The sequence below is a fragment of the Notothenia rossii genome, assembly GCF_949606895.1.
Source record: "Notothenia rossii genome assembly, chromosome: 12".
In the NCBI taxonomy this organism is placed as follows: Eukaryota; Metazoa; Chordata; class Actinopteri; order Perciformes; family Nototheniidae; genus Notothenia; species Notothenia rossii.
In genome coordinates this window covers 14112992-14121922 of record NC_136911.1, presented here as the reverse complement: position 1 = coordinate 14121922, position 8931 = coordinate 14112992, and positions in this window count along the sequence as shown.

Genomic DNA, 8931 nt, shown 5'->3' with positions numbered 1-8931 from the left:
ATTATCTGAGTAATTGTTTATAGTCAGTGAGTTATTGATAGGTGAGGCTGCAGCATGAAATTGTATTATTGTTGATATCATCCTGCCCCTCCTCCACTCTTGTACAACATGTAATGTGCTGGAGACTAAACCCATTTCCTTCCTGAATTTTACGGTTGTCTTGTTCAGTTTGTGTAGCCCTCTGAATTACCGTAAACTTGCTTGGACACAATTCCACTGCTTTTGAAGACATATGTGTACATTATTGATGTATCCTTTCTGATTAACGGTTCTGGTTATTGTCTGTGATCCTAGGCTTCCTCCTTTCTGACTTATATCTTCTTTTCTCTCAAGGACAATGTGTCTCAATCAAATTACCTTTCGGATATTATCTGAAAATGCACGAGTGCAGTTTATCTTCAAAATGTAAAAAAGTGCCCACAGACAGATAAAAAGTGCTGCTTGGTCTTTTTTTTCAGATTAGATTGATACAACTTTAATTCCACTGGACTTCTTCAGTTGCTGACACTGACAGAGGAAACTATTACATTATGTTAAAACATGATTGACTCACTGTTTTATTCTCGTGTCCCAAGTATTACGTCTGTCCAAGTAAATGTGCCAATCTTTTGTGACCTTAAACGATCAAATGAATCCATTAACTTGTTAGCCATTTGTAATTCTAAAATACATTAACAACACTAACCAGGCTTGTCAGATGGAAAACTCTGTGATACTATTCAAAGTTTCTGCAAGATGCTTTTCCTATATCATTTTTCATTTGTGTATAAAGTATTTCACAGCATCTAGTTCTGCTTAATGTCATAATGACACAGTAAGTGCCAATCCAAACCAACAAGTGTGGATGGGGTGTGGGTTATCAAGCCATCTAACAACGAGTCTACATCAGTCCTGTGTTGGGGTCCAATTGTCCAAAAATCCGCTCCTGCGGCCGCAAGGTATTGTGTGACAGCATGTTCTCTTTTCCTTTCATAAAGGTTAGTCCAGTGTTTCCTAAACTAAAGGAGATTTAAAGGAAGTTTTGAAGTTCCTTTCCTATCATAGAGAATTGGAAGAGCTATCATCATGGCTGCCACTGAGGTACTTCCGGGTCATTTCACTCCATTAGAAACCTTCCTAAGCTTAACTGACAATTCCCGTGTCTAGTCTAGAAAACGCTAAACGTATGAATTTGATCATAACGTTTTGTATATGCATTCGGTGGACTTCGAATCAGGGGGTAGCAAGTTCGAGTCCCACTGCAGTCAGCATGTCGTTGTCTTCCCTGGGCAAGACACTTCACCCCAAATTGCTCCTGTGGGGATTGCCCACAGTACTGAATAGTCGCTTTGGATAAAAGCGTGTAACAAATGACATGTAATGTAATGTAAATGTAATGTATACAGTGACTGCAGCATAAACCAAGTAGCTTATTGTGACGGCCCTGGGGCCTGTGAGTGTGCAGGTGTGTTGCAGGTCCTGCGATAGGGTGGAGCTGAAGAGGCCAATCAGCGTGATCGGGGACACCTGGCCGGAGCCGAGGTGCTAGTTAAGCCCAGCTGCCAAACATCAGATTAATTATTTTTTAGTCTAAGACATGCTGATTTGAAATGGTTGTTATGGAAAGTTACGGAGTTTCCTGTTTCTGCCGGAGAGTTGGGAGTTGGTCCCAAAGCTTGCTGCTGTATTTAAACTCTCCACCTGAAAGAAAGGAGCCTCGTTCAGCTGTGAGTGTGACTATATACTTTCTCTCTAACGGAGTGGGTATGGGGCAGTTTGGAATTGGGCCAACATTTCAGAGACCTTAAATCTAAAGTCCCAAAAAGCAGATAGACAAGAGGTTAACCTGGGCCAAAGAAAAAATTAGATACCAATCTTCCCAAGAAGAAGCAGCAATCTGTGATTTAGGTCGACCCAAAATTCCATTAAAATAGACCAAATGTATGAAAGGTTGGACCATCAGTGGTGGTCTGGCCATCTGGCATACGTGACCTTTTCCCAGTGGAGAGACGTGCCTTTTGGGCCAACACAACTGTCTTTGTTTGTTGATTGTCTGATTGTCAGAGAGATAAGATAGCTCTTATTTCACACCTGACTGGCCTAAACACATCTTTTAACCTCGCCCACTTTTGATCTCATTAAACAGCACATCTCATCTGTAACAATTCCAGAATAGATAAGACAAAACCCAAGGGAGAGAGCACAGAGTAATAGCTTGTAGAAAACAGACAGGCCCTTCAGGCAGAATGACCTTTTGCATCTGAGGCTAAAGCATTTAAGCGACTTGCAGCTCAGAAAAAAAACATAGTCACTTGTTATCTTGCTTAATGAAAACAGGCAAGTGTGAGATACTATGGTTAAGGGCATTGGCATCGACAGGTCATTTTTCTGAAAGGTAAGCTAAGTATTGACAAAAAGCTTGGTATGGGTTCATTTTCAATATCTTAATGACATATGCCATCCTAATTCAAATGTTGATATAGAGATGTAGGTGGTGAGGAAATAACTAGAGTATAAAGGAAAACGTTGCATGACAAAATAAAAGCACCATCTTTAACAGCTGTATTTGGAAACTCCAGCCCGACAAAAGAAAAAAAAGAAAAGAAAAAAGAAGACAGCATGACACCAACTCCATCCATTTTGTGTGATAGACAAAAAAGATTGTCACTCTAAATACATCTGAGCCAGTCTACCTCCAGCTGCTGACAAAGTCATACCCCCTGCACAGCTAGGAAACACACACACACACGCACGCACGCACGCACGTACACACACACACACAGGGCAAGTCAGGACCCCCTCTTGTGGCTGCAGATGTAAAAAAGATGACAAAATCTGTGTTTTGTAATACCACCCTAATAATCCTAATTTACCTCACTTCCTTGCTCACTAAATGTATTTTTTGAATACTAGGTTGTATTTCTTATTTAATAGGATTAAACCAGACACATTTTCATGATTATCAACATTCTGATCATTTAACTCTAATTCCATCCATTATAGATTCTATGGTTCGTTGATATCTGGCAGGAAGCTGGCATTCTTTAGTTTTCTCTGCTGTTCAAGAGACAAGTTTTTAGGTAATGGTGGTAGCAGACGTATGCCTTAAAGTTCTCACCAGCCACACTAACCCATTGCTGTACTGACAGTGTTATTTTCTCTTTATTGGATTTCTTGTTTAGCCTACTAAGTGCAACGAGATGGATGGCAACTTAACTTATTAACTGATTACAACGATACAAATCAAAAATATCACTGTACAAAAAAGGCAGACAAAATTGATCACAGGCTAAATTGTATTTGTTGTCTTCATTCCAAGACTGGAAATTGTGTAAGAGTTATTGGAAAGATATCTAATTGACAAAATGGAATGTTGCAACACCATCTCTCATTTGTTTGACATTTCAAGGAGGTTAAATGGGTTACGGTTACTACACAATGCCAATAAAAGTCACATGTTTTACTTTATATACTGTACCCTGATTATTGTTGAAGAGAAACAAAAGTATACAATACTTATATACTGCAGGTGATAATAAATATAACTGTTTTCTGTATACTTATGAAGAACATTGTTGTGTTTTCATTTTCAACTTTTCACAATTGAATTCCTGCCTAACCCAACACCTTCCTGTTACTTGGAGGGTTAATGCTGGGAAGAATGACACTCACCATGAATGAGTACAGTACAGTACAGTACAATAACCTAAAATTGTTTCTACTGCATTTACAATCAGTCTGGAGAGGACAGAGGAACACTGAGTCAGCAGATTCATTCAGGCTATTAAAATCCTCAGGATTACAGTAAAGAAGAGTCCACAATATTCATAGGAGGGGATTTCAGGGATACTTTAACCTCTGGAAAACCTCCATCCTCCATACCCTGATTTATTGGCAGCACCGCAGCCTTCTAAAAACCCAGGGGGAAAGGTTTGAAATGTTGTTTATAAATATGGAATAAAAAAGAATCTTTGCCACTTTTCGAATAAATGCAAATAGAAACAACATTATTATTCAGAAACTGTCTGATCCATGTCTGTGGTCTGCCTCTGTGTCATGCTGGCCCAATAGCAACAGGTGGGACATTTATTAAAAGCGCTAATGATTAATTTCAGCTACAGCATTAGTCATATGTAGATATCTACAGTGTAGTTATGACAATGAAATGCTTAGGTCACAGGCTCCTCCAACAGTCCAACACAATAAAACAGATAATAGTGCAAGTAAATAAAATAAAATACAATGTAATGAAGAATCGTCTATACTGTATGCAAGTAATTTGAATATTGATATACGTATATTAGTTGCAAACAGATGAATGTTATGGATGTTCCATGGATGGTAACCAAGAAAAGGAGAAAGGAGTGAACGTATAAATGTTTTCCAAATCCAGCGAAAAAAGCCCTTGTGTTTGATTTGGTTCCTGAAGAGGGATGACCCCCACTCGAGACTGTGCCTCAACACATCCTGTGTAGACACTGATAGAGAAGCACAACTGATGCTGCTCGGCTAAAACACTTTTGCTTTGCAGGTAACTGATATTAAACAGTGGTGCAACTGTCGTCTGTTTGGATTGATCTTGGGATCTTAGTCAGTTCTGTTCTGTTCCCTAAGTGGACTTATCAAAATACGACCTAACCCTCTATCCAGCACTACTTCACACATTTTTCAAAAGAATAAAGAGAACGTCTGACAGAACACACTCCTTTTGTTTGGTTTTTCTTGCTCAATGAGAAAACTGTTTGAACAAAGGCAACTGAGAGAATGAGACAGAAAAAGAGCTGGGATGGTGTCGTCTTATCATTGTAAAGCAGGGTTGCCTAGAGACAAAACCCATGAACTAATTTCATACTACATTTAAATGAAAATTACTATTAATTTCTCAGAGGTATGTTGAATACAATAATAAAATCCTCTTGCAGAAATTATTATGTAAATGTATTTGGTTCCTGTTCTATGTACACGCATGGTTTACCTCATTGTTTGGACACACACACACACACACACACACACACACACACACACACACACACACACACACACACACACACACACACACACACACACACACACACACACACACACACACACACACACACACACGTCCCTATTCAAAAGTCCCCACTCCTTTTGTTTCGTCCTCGTCATTGAAGAACTTGGTGATTAGATGTTCTGTGTGTTGTTTGAGGGCCACGGATCTCTGAGCTGAGCATCGCGTGCGGTCGCCTGGCGACAGGTTGTCATGGCGACCTTGGCGTGATAGATGTCCTCGCATCCTGATGTCGTCTTGGCGATGCTCTGGTGTTTGTCTTGCTATCCTTCGCCTGAAGCACTCATTCATCATCCGTCTGCTCAGAGGGGGCACGTCCCTTGCTATCAGCGGGTCTGATTAAATATTATTCACTTACTCACTGCCAGACTCAGCTTGGGTTGTTGGCTTCTAACTCTTTCAAGTCCTATTTTGTATTAACTGTTTTCCAAACTTGCTTGCGTCTAGCAGTGAACTGGAGTAGAATTAGCTCTGCCGTCATCTCTATTTGTCCCAGATTCAACAATTAATTTAAGTTAAGTAATGGAATGCTGTAAAAAGGGCCACGAAGATTTGCGTGACAAAGTCCATTCTATTCATATATGTTTGAATATGTTTGAATGTTTCTCTGAATTATGTTGGTGTGCACTTTCAAACTTTTCATCTTTCGCCATGAAGATTTGCCATCTGGAGCCACAATGCCTCCAACAGCTGTTTAATACAGCAACAGATTGCTCCCCCGGCCGTCTCTCCTGAGGCCCTTCACATTGACTGTTATTTAAACATTGAGATAAGATTGGAAATTAGAGCATCAGTGTTCATATGTGCAGCATTCTGAAATTAATCAAACCCTTTTTATGAAATAGCCTATTGCCCTATATTTGGTTTTTATCTCCATTTGATATGGTGATCCATAATTAAAACTGACAATATATTTAAACTTTGGTCCAGTGGATTCTCTGAAATACATTTTGGGGTTTTGGCACAGAGTTTAACTGAGTTTTACCAACTGCAAACTATTCTTTGACCAATCAGTGAACTGGAAAGTTTGTAGCTGTTACACTTGAATACAAGTCTACTCTGCTGATTTTTTTTATATAGCTTTCTTCCTTTTATCAACTTAATCACAACACAATACAGAATAGTTATTTAAGGCGCCTGTAACAATAGAACATCCCGAAATACTTGGGGAGCTTATGTTATGTAAAGTCTATACTTTCAATTGGTCATTGTTAACTTACACCTATAGGAATGATTTAAACACTGTGTTGCTTTACACATTTGTTTTAAAAGGTTGTCTGATGTCAGGTTCATTACAACATGCATTTCCCGTTCTCCATGCTCTCTTAAACGTCTCTGTTTGCAGTCAGCCATTCTTGTTTATGCTGGCGTTGCTGAAAAAAAGCAGTGATGTAAACAATGAAGTCAAGATTTGGCTCCAACAGGGCTCTGGTCATTGGAAAAGCAAACTAGCTCAAAGTTGGTTCAACATTGTGATTTCTTGAAGAGAGACCACAAGCTGTACGGGTCAACAATAACACCTCAGTACGGGGGCCCCCCAAGGATGTGTGCTCAGCCCCCTTCTCTTCACTCTGCTGACGCACGACTGCAAACCCATCTTCAGCACCAACCACATCGTGAAGTTTGCAGACGACACTACTGTGGTGGGTCTCATCAGCAACAACGATGAGACTAACTACAGGAAGGAAGTGAACCAGCTGGCCCTGTGGTGCCAAAAGAACAACCTCTTCCTCAACCTGGAGAAAACAAAGGAGATAGTTGTTGACTTCAGGAGAACCCACCGTCGACCCCCTCTCCCCCTGACCATCAACGGTGCTGCTGTGACGCAGGTGACCAGCACCAAATTCCTTGGGGTGACCATCACTGATGACCTCACCTGGAAAATCAACACCACCGCACTAGCGAGGAAAGCCCAGCAGCGCCTGTACTTCATCCGGAAGCTCAAGCGAGCCGGAGCATCACCCCCCATCGTGCTGTCCTTTTATCGATGCGCCACCGAGAGCATCCTCAGCAGCTGTGTGACGCTGTGGTTTGGAAGCTGCACCGCCGCCGACCGCAAGAGCCTGCAGCGCATAGTGAACTCTGCCCAGAGGATCATCGGTGCCTCGCTCCCGTCACTACAGGACATCTACAACACCCGCCTCACCCGCAAAGCACTCAGCATTGTGGGTGACTCCACCCACCCCTCCAACAGCCTCTTCAGCCTACTGGCTTCAGGAAGAAGGTTCCGCAGCCTCAGCTCGGGGACCGTCAGGCTGAGGAACAGCTTCCTCCACCAGGCGGTCAGGATGCTGAACTCTCTCCCCTCCCTACCTCCCTCTCTCCCCCCCTCTGACATCTCTCCCCTGAACTCTCCACCCTGCCTCCGACCTTTCTCCCCTGCCCCAAATGTTCCTGGACTCTAACACACACACACACACGCACACGCACACGCACACGCACACGCACACGCACACGCACAAAACCAACCTTCGTCATCCAGCACCAGTCACTTTTCTGCCAACTTTATACCCCGATTATCTAGGCCCTTTTTTTTATGTATATATGTCACACTGTAGGACCTCGAGAAAGGATATTTTGAGATTTCAGGATGTACAACATGTAGAATTAACTCATGTGCTAAGCCCCAATATTTGGACAACTTTTGGACCGGCTGCTTGAAACATGAATAAATGAACAGTATGAATGTAGCGTGAAGGTACTGGTTGTTTGTCAGTCAGTGGAAATGCATGAATTACTTGGGAAAAGGCAAACAGCTCCCAGTCAAGTGCTCTACACAAACACAAGCTTATAATGAGCTCCAGAGAAGCACTGGAGGTAGGAATTGATAGATGCAAAGAAGGAGGGTTGAAGGATTCAGTAGACTTTACAGTGTCTACTTTTCCATTGGGTGAAGACTGGAGGGTCTAAACATGTTGTGGGTGGAGGAGTGTCGTGGGTGTTTGTGTATATACCTGAATACTAAGGGAGCCTCAGAAACATATTGGCACTGCACCAAAAAGGAAACATTTCACTTCTTAGTCTGCATCTCTGGTGTGACGCTTTATACATTTCCAAACAATATTCCTAGCAAAAAGAGGGAAGGAAGAATCTTCTACCATCTACTGTAAGCTACGTAAGAAGAGGCACAATTAGTCTGACAATTTTCCCCGCAGGATACATCACACTCCAGCTGAGTTTGGCTTGCCTTATCTTGTTCATTGTCTGCTCGTTTGACAAGATGTTAACAGCTGGGTAGCTGTCTAACCACATGCTCACTCAATTGTTGATTTCTGGCTCCCTGGCTAATGAAAAGATGGAGTAATCATTTTGGACGCTAACAGTGGTGGTGTAATGATGTTACAGTGATTCTGCAGCTCTAAAACCTTTATTATGATCTGCAGATCTGGTCCATTTCATTCAGTTGTGAAGCTGACTTTAATTTATTCAATCTATCCATCTATCTTTACTCAGGCTGTAGACCTACTTGCTTAATTCTTTACTCTGCTTGTTTGAATTCTTTGCCACTGAAAACGTGCATTGGTCTCATGTCAAGCATAATGACATCTGGAGGATCTTCAACGCAGTATAGTGGGTGCGCCTACGGAGAGAAATGGCCACAAATTCAAGTTAAACATGCATTAAGCTAATATTAGTTGATTTTAATTAGCTTCCCTTTCCCTGTGACCATAAAAACACTGAAGCCCAAAGCGCATATGACAGCTCCCGAACGAAGTCTGAGGGGTTTGAGGGCACTTTTTATTTATTTATTTTTTCCACTAAAAGACTAATGCTTTTGTTTTTTAGCCAACTCACATTTGGCTGGAAAATCAGTGCTCTTCTGGTGTTTTCAATCCGCCCGTACAAAAGGCCCACCGAAAAGGAGGAAACATGAGAAGAGACATTTAATCCGTAGCTAGGCC